Below are 15433 nucleotides of genomic sequence, written 5' to 3'. Positions count from 1 at the left end.
TCCCGCGTAAGTTTGCTCCTGACTGTCGTTTCTATCCAAGCAAAATTATATTCTCTTAGCTCGAATGTCTCCTATATATGCTCCGTTCCTCGATCACTAAATAAACGTTTAGATAAAGACTGGGTTTAAGGAGTTATATCTGATTAGGGATATTTATTTACTGATAATAAACCCAAAGTTCAATATAGATTAACGACGAGCGGATGCTCATCATACGCCGTAAGCGCAGTCATACTGTCACTAACGAAGATTTGCAGTAAGCAGACACTAGTAATACGTTGCTTAAGAGTGTTTTAATTGTCAACACCATATGAAATCATACACGCTCTCCCTACTTATCTCAATTTAGCATACGTAAATGAGAAAGCAAAGCATAGCTAGGTAACAGTTTATTTTAAAAATATGGTTAAAATACAGTTTTAAGAGCTGATGTCCTATTGGGAGTTTATTGTTACTATACAGAATCGCAATAACTGTCCTCTGCATCTTGATGTTCAATGAAGACCAATCTTTACAGTAGTGTTAAACTGCCTTCTTTTACCAACTGACAAGGTTGATTGAAACTTACGGCGATTCTCGTCGACAATGAACTCTGCACTTACAGAACAGCAATCAAAAGCTGTCATTTCACGTCAATTCTATATTATCTTCCGACACTGGTGGAGTTTATCTATACGTTGCGATGTCAGCATTTTGTAGTCTTCTTTTGTTACAGTGAACGATCAAAACCGGGATGCTAAAGAATGAAACGAAAAGAACTCCCAACTTAGTATGCTTCTACTAGACTTGCACTTTTGACGTGCCAAGCAGTGTAAAGTGGTTGACCGCTTCAGGTTACATGACATGACAATATAGCGCAGAGAACTTTCTGGTATATTATCCATTACTCACATTACTATGGCCATCTCAAATATTTAGTAATAATTCAATAAATTTAGTAAACTTACAAATTTGTCTCTCGTGTCTTCTTGATGAAGACATGCATCCAACGTTTGCGGTTACTCTGGCAAACTTGAACTGAAACATGAGCTGCATAACTTGGACACTAAAGTCTGATATTACTGACGACATTTTATGTAGAACTGTATTTAGTTCCGAAAATCTAAAACAGCATAAATTCCAAATGTGACTTACTCAGCTGCGTTGACGGCAATGCTCCTACTTGTTTAGAACTTATTTATAAACATAAATAAAACATGCCTACAAATCCAGTCTGGGTCTCAGCCACGTTCATGTCAATGAAGTTATATCAAAACCCTGGTTCTATTTCAATACCTCCCTGCAAAATTTTAATAGGATTACTGTACTTACCTTTTGGGCTTCTGTGTTCTCTGAAATGTGTTTCTATCCGTCAAACTATTGACGTGGTAGCCGGCTAATTAATTGTCTGCATGGAATATCTGTACATGTAACTCATCACGGTAGTGGATAATCTAACGCCTGATGTCTGGCCGATTGCCACCCGGTTGAGCACTGTTCAGCTGCATATTCACAAAGTTTTCCTACGAGCAACTTGCTTGCTGTAATTAGTTCCTGCTTCTTACTTAACCCATTGATAACTACAAACTGCTTAGTAGTACACTTAATGATATTTAAAAGTTACAAATTAGTTCTAAATAGCAACATGAGTAAGGAATATAAAAATATATTGACATAAATGTGTGTAACAACAGAACTGTCACTATATTATTAGCACATCTCACAAAAGTACAATTACAGCGTACGTCACTAATAGAAATCCATGTGTGCTCATAACTAACTATAAGAACATATGATTAAACCTATGTCACTAGAAGGAAACGGTTTCGCAAAATAATCTAGCATGTCAGTGAGAACTCTAAATCGAATCAATCCGTTCCCTCTATATCAATAATTAACCCAGGTTTACCGTATATGACTAGCACATCATCCAGCTTAACTGAATCTGTTGTACTGCTGTATAATTTAGAATACGCTAATCTATATGTACCTAATCGTATTTGTTTGACAATTAAGTACAGAGGTAAGGAGATTTTAAGAGCCATGGTACCTAATTAAAGCAGGAACTATTGATATTCCGTTGGTTTTCAGATGGAAATGAAGTCTAATGTTCGACATTTACGTCCACAATCTGAAGGAGTACTCTCAACACAATGAGAGGCGAATTTATTTATGCCCGTGATAATAGTTTTTTGTCTCCAAGTCTTCTGTGAGAGAAATCTAGCCATAGAGCGATTAGTTTCATCACACCAGTATATCATGTGCATTGGATCTAAAGAGAACGTTGAATACATTAATTGGAAATGTCTCAAAATTGAAACATCCTTAATGGTAATTAGGTTGACCGTCGAAGAAAACTGTAATCAGTTTTCAATGTACATTTGCCATCTGGAAATGTTGTCTTTCTTTCAATGAGACGACCAATCACCAGAAACCTATCGCAACCTGTTTTCCCGTTGCGATTCACCGTTTATCTAATATCCGAACAAGCAGGAGCGTCACAGACGGCAACTAGTTTGGTGGCTATACATTCGTTGAACGTGACGCTATACAGACTCGAGTCGGCCATTTCTTTTATCTCAGAAATTATCAACAGTTTACCCATAATATCTTCCCCTAATATATCTTTACGATAGTTATCTTGTAGCTTCCCACCTAGAGTTCAGAAGATTCGCCTATACACTGACTTTGTATTTTATCGTGATTTTCACGTTTTTATAGAACCAAACATTGGAAATCGTTCATACTAATGAATCCAACCTAAGTAATTAACAACTTAGCAAAAGCAAGGTTTCCATTATTTTGAGGTTCATTTAGTCCAAGTTCCTCTTGTGAAGTCATCGCTTATTAATCTAGATATTGAACATCCAACTGCTTTCCCATGACGGAATAGTTATCTCCATTTATTCTAAGCTTTGCAAGTAGCGATAATTTCTTCACAATTTGTGATATAATGGATAAAACAAAATATCTTTCCCTGAGGTATAATCACACTAACACAATAATATAACAATGAGACTGGCCTGGATGGTAGAGTTTATAATACCACTAAACTGAATATTCGAACGACTCTACACACAGACCAGATCACATACCAGATACAAGATTCATGACCAAGAAAAGAGAACCAATGTACCGCCAGACACTACTTAACACACAATTACAAGCAGTCACTTTAATGAACCCAGAGTAAAATCAATGAGAGGAAGGGGAATCACATTTCATTTCAGCAAGCTGAATGCATGTTTGTCCACATTCACCGACCAATCACGTTTTCTTCCACTACCACACATCAACACATATGGTGGATTCTGTTGTATCAGTACACTAACCTGTACAGAATAGCTTAATAGCGAGACCATGATTTGTGGACGAACCAATCAGATTTAGGATAATAGGTGAAATTTAGTCATCAATCTAGCATTTTAGTCGATATCAGTTCCTGATGAAAACCTCAAATGTAATTCCTAGCCGTTAACTGTAAACCATAATTCTTATTCCTCACACTGATTTATGATCATTATTTAGACCTCGTTAACAAGTGGACATTCTGAAGGTCACTTTGGTGTCACTAAAAGATCGACCATAAAATAATAGTCTCACCCACTGATGTCTTAACTGAGTGCTAAGTAAATTTGCTTCCAAAAATGAATTATCAAAATAATTAACCTTGAGGCTTTGTGATAATTCGAAGTATTTGAATTATTATTACGAACTAGGAATTTAGACCAAAGACAACTAGGTGAGCACAAACGAGCGTATTGTATTTAGAATTCGAAATTAAGTACAAAAGAATCTTTCAAAGTTGAAATCACGAGTCAATTGAAGCTAGACAACCATGGAAAACCTGGAAGCAATGGACGGCCGTTTCGTCCTATTATGTGACTCCTCAGCAGTGCGCATCCGCGATCCCGCACTCGCGAGATTCGAACCCAGGATCTACCAGTACCACGTTTTCCATGGTGGTCTAGCTTCAATTGACTCATGATTTCAACTTTGAAAAATGCTGAAATCTCCACAAATCCCCTTCTGATTACAAAAGAATAATTAGTTCATACAAACACCACAGGCTTGTAGTTCTTTGATTTGTTTTTTCTGGGGGGGGTGAGGGGTGTCTTGGTTATCATGCAAATCATTTGTACACTTAACGAGATCAAATTTATTTCGCTATCGAGTTGAAACACACTGCATGCAACTGTATTTATCTCTTGGTCTTGCCGATTAACTTATATATAACCTGAATTATTTGCTTAACACTATTTGTCAGTCTGTCCTGAAATAATTGAGGTCATATACCCTCCGTCATAAGGACTACCGAAGTGTCCGTACTCTAGAAAAAAACCAAAGTTAGTAACGCATGTCACAACCCGCTTGTAGTATTGGAAAACATAATGATTTATTCCAAATGGATTTCTAAATAGTCTTGATTTTATAGCTAACTGGTATCTGGAGAAACAGTGTAGTATTCGACCTAGTGAAACTTGGCTATAATCACGAAATAAATGGAAGGTATAGCTTTTCTAGTACAACCGATTATTTGTATTTTGTAAGCATTTTTAAACCCATAACTCAAAACATATGCCCGCCTATTAGGGACAGTGAATTATCGATCCGACCAGTGACACACGAAACCCTTACTAGCAGTCTGGAGTACTTGTCGATCCTGCTTTCTGCCTAGCCCAGTCAGTTAAGTCCAGAGCACCAAAAACGGCCTCTGCGTTATAAATCATTGTATTCCAAACACACTGAGTTTATATACCAATCAAGCTTATCACATCGTACCATAAATTAGAGAATAACATTTGCACAAGATCCAGCCAAATGTGGCTGTGAATAAGGGGAACAGTCACTAATAGACTGGGTATAACTCAGGAATGGTAAATTGTATAGTAATAGTCTATGGGTCAAAATAAAATAACTTTGTTACGGTCTCTGTTTAATCTACTTATCAAGAATATGTTCATGTGCTGGGCCTGTCCAAACAGAAGCGAGGTTTAAAAATGCAATTTATTGATTAAGATTTCAGCACATAATAACTGATCGGCCTCTCGATTCACTGATCAAATGGAAACGGAGTGTAAATGATTTTGTCAACAATCTTAATGTTAACTCATGTAGTTTATCGCATAACATAAGTGCACCTGGTTGCTAAATGTTCCCGTTACACGTACTTACTTATTTACTTTCTCCTGTTACTCCCAATGGAGCATAGGCCGCCGACCAGCTTTCTCCAACCCACTCTGTCATGGGCCTTCTTTTCTAGTTCTATCCAGTTTGTGTTACACATAAACTTCTAAAATTACCGTCAGATTCCCCATGTGTTGTACTAGTTTGGACTATTTAAAGGGATTATTAATTAATGTATAATGAATAAAAGTAGTCAAGGCATCCAACGAGAAATAGATTTACTGGTAAGAGCGATGATTATTGTTAACAGTACTTAAACAGCCCTTCTGGTTGGTATTTGTCCTGGGTTTTTTCCTCATTCAAATCGACTTTCAATGTTCGAACTTTTCGGTGTATAACAAAAATAAAACCTCGAACTGAATGTTTTTGAAAAATAAGCAATAATATGTAGAGTACAGTTTTTTTAGTGTCAGGAATCTGAAACCTGATTTATGTGTTCAGAAGGAAATAAATTCACTTAGTATTGTTTGTTTGAATCTTCCCATTGGTGTTTAGGACTGCAACTGGTCAGTCTCTAATTGGCATGTGCACACTGTGTGTATTGTCTCGATAAAGCCTTAATTCACAAGCATTAAACTTCACCACATTGCACAAGGAAGTGGCTATCAGGACTCAGTAACCAGGTGGATAACGCGATGGCGTTCGAAGCGAAAGGTAATGGGTTCGAGTCCCAGAGTGAACATCAACTCTGAGATGCAGGTACATTCAGCTGACGAGTCCCAAATGGGACGAAGCGGCGCGCGTCCTGAATTCCACTGCTAGCCACTATCCATCTTTGCTGACCATGCTTGTGAATTTAGGCCATATTGAGGCAATACGCACAGTATGCACATATGCCAATTAGAGACTGATCAGTTGCAGTCCTAAACATCGATAGGAAGATTCAAACAAAGGATTCCTTCCATCAACAGAAAGTTTTTACTCGATTAAAAAAAGGAAAGTCCTGGATTCCGCTGCTAGCCAGTATCCATCTTTGCTTACAATGCTTCAGAAGGAAATAGTTTTTAAACCTTTTCTAATATGGTAGAGCAAACTGTATTTTGTTACATTATAAAATTTATTTCCAATTCTTTCAGCCGATCACATCACTAAGTCATTTCTTTAGAGCTTTGTAGGAGCTAAGATCTGACTCCATTTAGATCATATGAGTGATGGTTGTCAAAATATACATCCTGTCTATCCTCGTATGTAATACATGACTTAATCCGCGTTGATGAATAACGGAGTCAAAATAAGTCAAATGTGATAATGGATCTTGAATACATATGTATTTTGTCCATTCATTGATCTGGACAGGAAATCAGAATAATGAGGCGGAAATGACACGCATCGGAGATGGCGGATAAGCCAACTCGCTTTAATCAATATTTATAGTCAGATAAAAATAAATTACAAACATGTAATGAATAAGATAAAAAGTGTACACACACCTACGCTAATACAAAAATGGTCAGGGTTAATAAGTGAATAATTAACAAGTTGAAAACATGACTCATGAAGGATATGTGAATTGACTTGTCCAGAAGGTAGAATAAGACTAGGTGGGCTTAACATATCGACCTACACTACAAGAGTGTGGATCATCCTATTTTCAACTACCTTTATCCATTTCACTTTAATTATTAGCATCTGTTTATCACATAACTATTTATCCTTAGACCTCGGAACTTCTGTTACTGTCAATGTCGTAGAATGTTCTACTTATACAAGTTCGCAATATTCTTAAATCTATTCGCAGTGCAAATATACTATTCTAGCATGTATTCAAAACAACTCCCGAAGGAATCCACTTGTGTCAATGTTTTCAACTCAATATCATACTATTTATTTTTCAATAATATAGATTGTAAACCACTGACAAAATACTAACGAAATATGATGCATTCATGTTATTCTCTTCATATCTTTTTTCCTTGCCTTCTTCAAAACGTTTTTTTTTTGATCGAAACTACAATTATCATTAAATATGTAAGTGAATGGCCTCTTTCGTTCAGGATGGAAACAATTTGTAGTATCACACAATGATTAGTAACATCAACTTGTCGAACGATCACATCATGGTAATGTAAATAAATGGGTTCCATCAATGTTAATGTTATCACAAGGGGAGGTGGAGATTTTAGCAATTTTATGTAGTTAAGATCATGAATCAATTGAAGCTAGACCATCATGGAAAACCTGGAAGCACTGGATGGCCGTTTCGTCCTATTGTGGAACTCCTGCCTCTTGAGACTCAAACCCAGAAACTATCAGTCTCGCGCGTGAGCGCTTAATCACTACACCACTGAGCTGACATCCAACGGTGTTCATGTCTAACTTCGACCAATCCACGAAATTGAGCAACCATTCACTAACGGTCCTGGGTTCGAATCTCGCGAGGCGGGATCGTGAATGTGCACTGCTGAGGAGTCCAGTGCTTCCAGATTTTCCACGGTGATCTAGCTTCAACTGACTCATGATTTCAACTATATAAAATTACTAAAATCTTCAAAAAAAACCCTTCTAAAAATGTCTTTTATATCTATGTTCAAGTGATTATAATCTTATGTAAACTCTTCACAACCTCTATGATTATCATTCACTCTATTTTATCTGTTTCCGGATTTCACTATGTTACTCCTTCACCACCCTTCCCCCCCCCATGGTTTGAACTCCATCTTCAAATGACCTCACATATGTTCTTACACAGATAGATAGATATATAATCATTATTGATAACCTTCGTTATCACTTCTAACAGTATCAGTGATAGTCCAGTGTAGTTAAACTACTTTTCTATCTCAATATTTGGTTAGTTTTTCTTTCACTAATCTGTCTCTGCTTTATACTCTAACAATTATTTCTTACTCTAGTTATATAATATGGGGTCAAATGTTTTTTGCTAGTTCTAGTATGGAAGTGGATCGGACATACATTGAGGAAATCACCAATGTGCATCACGACTCAATCCCTAACTTGGAATCCGGAAGGGAAGCGGAAAAGAGGAAGGCCAAAGAACACACTACGCCGGGAAATAGAAGCCGATATGAAAAGGATGAATAGCAGCTGGAAAGAACTGGAAAGGAAAGCTCAGGACAGAGTTTAATGGAGAATGCTGATGAGCGGCCTATGCTCCTCCACAAGGGGTAACAGGCGTAAGTAAGTAAGTATGGATCGTGTTCTGACATAAATTTATTGAGCCATACGATATTCAATTTACCAAATATTCTATATCCTAGTGAAGATTAAATTACAGGTAACTTCTGAGATCTATTAATGAACTAATATTATATATATGCATTCTGACTGTATAACCATTCAGTAACTAGATTGTGTATGTCTATATTCATCTTATTTGTAAGATTCATTTTGACCTCTGGATTACTATTATACGATTGACTGTTCCTAGATTATACTCAGTTTATTAATTATTGTCTCCCACTTTCACAGCCACTTTTTGGATTGATCATATATTAAATGTTATTTCCCATTTTATGGTGTGATGCGGTCTGTTTGACTGATATATAAACCAAGTATGTTTGAAATAAATGATTCGTTTAGTGGAAGCTGTTATTGGTGTTCTGAACTCAACTGGACGGGCTAGGCGAACAAAGGGCCAATAAAGATGCTAGGCTCCTCATAGAGGTCGAAAGTCATTGGTTTAGCACAGTACTAAGATTGAACAAGTCGTATTTCGATTGGTGAGTAAATCACGTGATAATTAGCCGGACTTAAAGTCATAACAAAATAAGTGTTCTATATACATTCCAGGAGTTTCAGTTTTCTGTAATGAAAGAAAAAATTTGCGTTTAGCTCACTATTTTAATTGTTAGATGCTGAGTAGTCTTTCAGTGATGTTCATGAACTTCAACATTGTAACAGACCAAAGCATAGAATCCAAGACTTCGAAGAATGAAGCTGATAATGAGTTGATTTTCACTCAGACGTATCAACATTACTGACGTGGTTATTATACTTTCTGAAATGTGTGCTAATTGTCTCAAGATAGTAATCCGCTTGAGTTTGTAGTCTTGAGAAGTATTATAATTTTCATCCGTGTTGGTTATGCTGAGAGTGATGTTGATCAAGAATACCCACCATTCATTCTTATCCGAAACTTTTATAAATGCCTTTTTGAAGATAATACTAAAGCAACTCTCCTACAATCAATTTCGATTATGGTTAATTTTGGTTAAGACATTTTGTTAACTTACTTAACAGACAATGTTATTCGAACAGTAACAATTCACATATTCCTTTGTACTGTTATGATCACCATTATATGTGTATAAACATATACGCTTGATCACATACCAGCCTATACACATATCTCTCTTTAGCTCAAATGTTAACAGCTTAAATATTACTCGATGTGTCATTCTCTTTCCCATGTATATATGTACTCAAATTTTATTATTAGTCTTTGCCTATCCTATCTGCGCTGTATTCGAGTTGACAATGAATTCACTCCTGTATTTGTTTGCATGAACATATTCGCCCCACTGTTTCAAATTCTCCCGATGTGTTTATAACTTTGTTATTTGTACTATAGACTAGTAAACTGTAGTTACTGCTTCTTATAGCCTCCTGATTTCAAACACCGTTGAGATTTATGTAATAACGATTAGAAAGGTGATTGATTAACGAAGCGAAGCCACTACAGTACTTTCATTTCACTAGTTCTCAGGAAGAGAAATCGTACTTTATAGGATTACCCCGTTCCCAGATTCAACATTCCTATTACATGAAAATGTAAATTTCCCAACACGTTTAGCTGTTAAAGCCAGCATTCTGAGTGCAGAACTATATTTTAGAGTTGATCTAAGCTTATATCTAGCTCGAAGTTCTGAAGAACGAAAGTTGAGTGTTTTATGAGAATTGAAGCAGACCAGAAACACTGAATATCCCCTGTGATTTCAGTGAGCTACACTGATACCAAGTTACTTTTCCTTATTTCCAAGTGACAGTAATGAATTTTGATGGTAAAATGCATTGATGCTTATGATTGTTTCAAATTACAACTAGACTGTGTTTGATCCAACTTGAATCATCGTTGGAGCTTCTTTTGATTATTGCTACATGCTACTTATATCTGTCGATATAAGTAGCCTACACCAAACTTCTGGAAGAATGAGAGGCGCATACACAAGAATTAATGCATGAAAATAAAATTAAAAAGCTCTACAGTTCGTTATTTAGAACATATACTATTTCAAGAACAGTTTGTATGAGTTGACCTAACCAAGAGCGTATACTTCTAAATTTACAGTTTATTCACTGTTTTAAAGAATGTTTTCTGATCGAAATTCCATTTAATTTTAGAAATATAGTAACTTACTAAATATAGATCAAAACTTATTGATTTAAATAAAAACCACTCATTGCTTCAAATTTTATTGATGTTTGTCTAAGGTTATTTGGCATAGTCATGCCTTGATACAGCCAAGGGTGGGGAGAGTCAACTTTCCCTCCCGAAATTCTTTCACGTGACCGCGTGTATACGGCCACTGTAAGGGAAGTCCTACTCACTGCCTTCTCGTCGCATTACTGTCGTTTACGAAATTGAGAGGACGAAAAGCGAATATCCGACGCTTTAACCGGGTTGGTGGACACTGAGAATCCACCTAGGGGAGTTGGAAAACCTTGATTCAAAACCCATGGTGCACATGAGCTTCAGGACTCTGATAGAACGAATGGCGTATGCACTAATTGTTGGTCATCGGATGCCATGGGACTGCATCACCTAACGTTACTCCACACCTTGTGAATTAGACCTCTAGGTCAAACACTCGTGGGGTAGCCCCCCTACGTAAACGACCTGCTTAGGTTTGGGTACCGGGGCAGTGTTCTAGCCCAAACACAAACCAAATGATAGTCACTACAGGAAAAATTACTCATGCTTCAACGCTCATACAGACAAATCATATTCTCAATCATTTGATAACATTTGTTTTTATTTTCTTTATGCTACGTCACTTATGTACTCTCTTTTATCCACATTTTGTGTATTCTTCGATTTTTCGACTTATACAGCAGCTCGCCTATGGTGGAAATCCTGCCCTGTCTAAACGATCTTAAGTGACTGACTAGGTGAATGCTACCATCGACTGCGAATACTGAAACAGTCTTTCTGAAACCACATATATCATTCAAACTGACTTCCTTCGACGTTCGCATATTAATGCAGATCGAACGGAAGATAGGGTCTGGTATGTCTTTAGAAAGTCTTAATATCGACGTTTGTGGTTTATCCGAAACCCATATTCAAGACTAATGAAGTACTAAAAATTCACTCTACATCCGTCGACTAGAAAAGCTTGTTTTACATGCGTTTATCCGGGAACTCTGTGGCATCTTCATCTGGTCTTGCCGGCGTTGGTGTCACAATAAGTGCCAGAGCTGAGGTAGCACTGACCGATTGGATCCCCATTAACAGTCGTTTATATGCTGTTAAATTAGAATGCCCCATAAAAGTGTCAAGAAATCGGTGTGAGAAACTATGTCTTTTCGTAATTTCCGCCTACGTCCCGACAGATTGCATCCCGAATGCGATCAAGGATGAGTTTTACCACTAGCTAAATGTTGTTCTATGGAAAGTGCGTCCGACATATATTGTAGTAATAGCTGGAGGCTTGACTGTTCATGCCAGGCTTCTTCGTACAGAAGAGAATAATTTAGGTGGCCGATGGGGAATTGTTGGTCGCGGGTCAGATAACGAGAACCGTCTTCTGCAAATCTATGCAGACTACAACCTGTTTCTGGCTAGTCCTAGGTACCGGCACAGTCATCGCCGATGTGCCACCTGGCGTCAACCCTCTGTATTTTAGGCCTGAACTCAGACTGATCACATCGTGATCAACTATCACTGGTGTGATTTAGCGCAGGACTGCCGCTCCTATTGAAGTACCTTTCTGGACTCTAATCGTGCCCTTGTTTGTGATAATCTTACTTTACATTTCAGTGGCCTAAACAGATCAATGTCAGTAAATCGGTTGCAGCTATCGTTGCAGCTAAATATCAAACAAAGCTAGGTTCAAGGCTAGATAACATCCCACCGAAAAGTATAGATGAGCATTGACTGCAACTGCACGACGCCTTGAAAATGGCGAGTAAAGTCGCTTGCGGCTCCGAGAAACTTCCCGCTTATAAGAACTGGGTTTCTTCAGGTTCCTTATAACTCATCGAAGCCCATCCGTCTACTCCGAAGGACCATGAGTTTGACCACAAACGGCGACTGTTTTATAATTAAATTGGGCAAAGCTTGCATAAGGATCGAGAAGGCTGGTGGTTGGAGCGTGCGAATGAGTTGGAAACAACGGCTACATCTGGTAACTGCCGTAAGCTCTTTCAACTCACCCGAGCCACTGGCAGTAAGAAGTTTGATGTGAGTTAAACAATCTATGAAGATGATGGGATACCGATCAATAACAACTGCCAACGTCTCAGATGATGGGTAGCATTTCTCAAGGAGCAGCTAACTAGTCTACTGTCCCGAAAACATTAATCAAACTGTCCTGCCCTCCATAGCCTGTAACTACTGATCAACCTAAAGAGTTGAAGTCTGCAAGGGAATTGCTTCCACTTGGTTAGCCCAAATAATACAGAAAAAGACAGTGTTGAACACTGTACTAGTCTAATAAAAAAAGTATGAAATTAATTTGCGTAGGCACTTAGAATGTCTCAGACAACTGGAATGTGGGCCCTTAACTTTGATCATGTCAATATCCCAGTTGGTCATGTGGTTTGTTCGTGTATTTATGTGACCTGACATTCGCTAATCATTTTGGGATTGCTTATGTACTACAAATTTACCACATATATATTATATTTCCTGATCGGTGGAACATCAGCAATTAATTATTGATTAAATATTAACTTCTATTTTCACTCACAAAAAGCCCCTGTCTAATAAACACATCGACATCATATCATTCTGTCCAACTCTCTTTATAAATAGAAGTTTTATTTCTTTAAAAAACAAATCAATCAGTAACCCATTAGTTATGCCACTTTTTGAGTAATCAGTCAAGATTCGATGTCAAATCATGGTTGGTACATGTTTCCTACTAGTTAGTACTTACCAATAAGATGTGATTGCAATCTTGGGGGAACTAATTCTCGTCGTGGATTTCAAAGCCAATTTCTTAGCTAAAGATATCATTTAGCTATACTAGCCGTGATTGATCTTTTATCGTTTTGAGATAATTACACCAGTTGGTCACTTAATAATAATCAGTCTCATATTGTCAGGTATTGGCATTGAACTAATTTGATCAATAATGTGGTAAATTGTTCATTAGATTAAGTAACTCAATATTCAAGAATTGTCAGATTTCGTAATATATTCTTCAAGATTTACCCTTTTAAAACAACCGTATATTTTGCAATCAGGATTATTAAATATGAAGATGTATATGCGGAAACACGTACGTAGGGAGAAGCAATCATGATCTGCAATTAAAATGGCAGAACATATAACTAAATGACTGCAGAAACAAATGAATTCCAATGGTCAAATAAAATCACAGAATAGACAGACATCTTCCTTCATTTGGTTGAAACTGGTCATAAGGTTTACATCAAGTCAGCATTTGTAGTGTTGTACAAAAGCCTTCAAGGATGTATACTAAGCTTTATTGAAGCCTTGGATCTACAGAAATTGATACCCTGTTTATGTGCTAAAAAAACAAATATGAAGATACTATCAACTACGAAAATACTGAAATATCCACAAAAAACCCTCCTGATCTATAATCGTATGCTCACTAGTGACTGACTGTAAGGAATGTTTCCTTGAGTTCTTGTGAGAAGCAGTGACCAGTGGAGTTCAACCTAGTCTCTTGTAGAGATATCAACTCACTGAAGACAATTGGTGAACGGTCGCTCAACTTCGTGGGTCAGTTGAAGTTAGACATTAACACCGTTGGATGCCGGCCGACTCAGTGGTCTATCGATTAAGTGCTTTGGCGCGAGACTGATAGGTCCTCGGTTCACATCTCGCGAGTGCGGGATAGTGGATGCGCACTGCTGAGGAGTCCCATAATAGGACGGAACGGCCGTCCAGTGCCCCCAGGTTTTCCATGGTGGTTTAGCTTCAATTGACTCATGATTTCAACTATGAAAATACTGAAATATCCACAAAAACCCCTTCTGAAATATGAAGATATTGATCAATGTTTCCAGTGAGTAAATGATCTTTCATGAAATTAAGAAACCACAGATTTTGGGAAACTAGAAAAAACACTTCTTTTTCATCAACAACAACTATTGGAAAATCATGATTATTTGAAATCAATTTTAAATATTGATCAAACCGAAAATTGACAATGTGATTACTTGCACATAAAATCGAATCATTTACAGATTGATAAGTGTAATTGTTTTTAAGAAATATATTCTGAATTATTCTAGTTATTGGACGTGCGTTTCGTTCTATTTGGGACTCGTCATATGGATGTACCTGCATCTCAGAGTTGATGTTCACTTTGGGACTCGAACCCAGTACCTTTCGCTTTAAATGCCATCGCGTTATCCATTCAGCTACTGAGTCCTGATAGCCACTTGCTTGTGCAATGGAGTGAAGTTCGAATTCACTTAGTATTGTTTTTTTGAATCTTCCCATTGATGTTTAGGACTGCAACTGGTCAGTCACTTATTATTAATTATTAATTTCATCGCAAATTTAATATACAATTCTCATTTTGTTACTATGCTGAACGAATCATGTATGCATATATTACGTTATTGTTGCTAGTTTGAATCCAGTCGTCAAATGAGATGTCAACAGTAGATGAATGAAAATATAAAAATCATATCAAGCAGAGAATTGATACATTAACAATTGTCACAGACGTAGAATAGCTCATATTTACTGTTTGATCTAGGTCAACTGCTTAATCTTAAATAGATCAATCTGTCTAAGAAGCTTACTAACTCCGCCTGTAGTTCTTCTAGAGGAAAGGAGGGAAGGCTCAGGACAGAGTTGGATGGAGAATGCTGGTGAGCGGCCTATGCTCCTCGACGAGGGGTAACAGGCGTAAGTAAGTAAGTAAGAAGCTTACTGATCACAAATAAGACAATACATAATCTAGACGTTATTAATGCAGAAATTCATACTTATTATTAGGCAGTTGTACTTTTCTATGCTATATGTGATACGTACTTAGTAGAAAAATGATTACATAGCTATTTGTTTCGAGTGACTAGTCTACTGTTAATACATTGAGTGTGTTATATCCTAGTGAAGACGTAAGTACAGGTAACCTCCAGGACGTATTAATGGACTATT

At 37.2% G+C, this 15433-nt stretch overlaps 1 non-coding gene across 1 annotated transcript; it reads right to left on the bottom strand.

Annotated features, from left to right (window-relative positions):
• Nucleotides 1–14625: 14625 nt before the first annotated feature.
• On the bottom strand, nucleotides 14626–14692 carry Smp_tRNA_00398_Pseudo_TTA.1.1. The gene has a single exon. It is a non-coding gene (tRNA).
• Nucleotides 14693–15433: the final 741 nt, after the last annotated feature.

Source organism: Schistosoma mansoni, assembly GCF_000237925.1.
Source record: "Schistosoma mansoni, WGS project CABG00000000 data, chromosome 2 unplaced supercontig 0193, strain Puerto Rico, whole genome shotgun sequence".
Classification (NCBI taxonomy): domain Eukaryota; kingdom Metazoa; phylum Platyhelminthes; class Trematoda; order Strigeidida; family Schistosomatidae; genus Schistosoma; species Schistosoma mansoni.
This window is presented reverse-complemented; position numbering and strand designations above follow the sequence as displayed.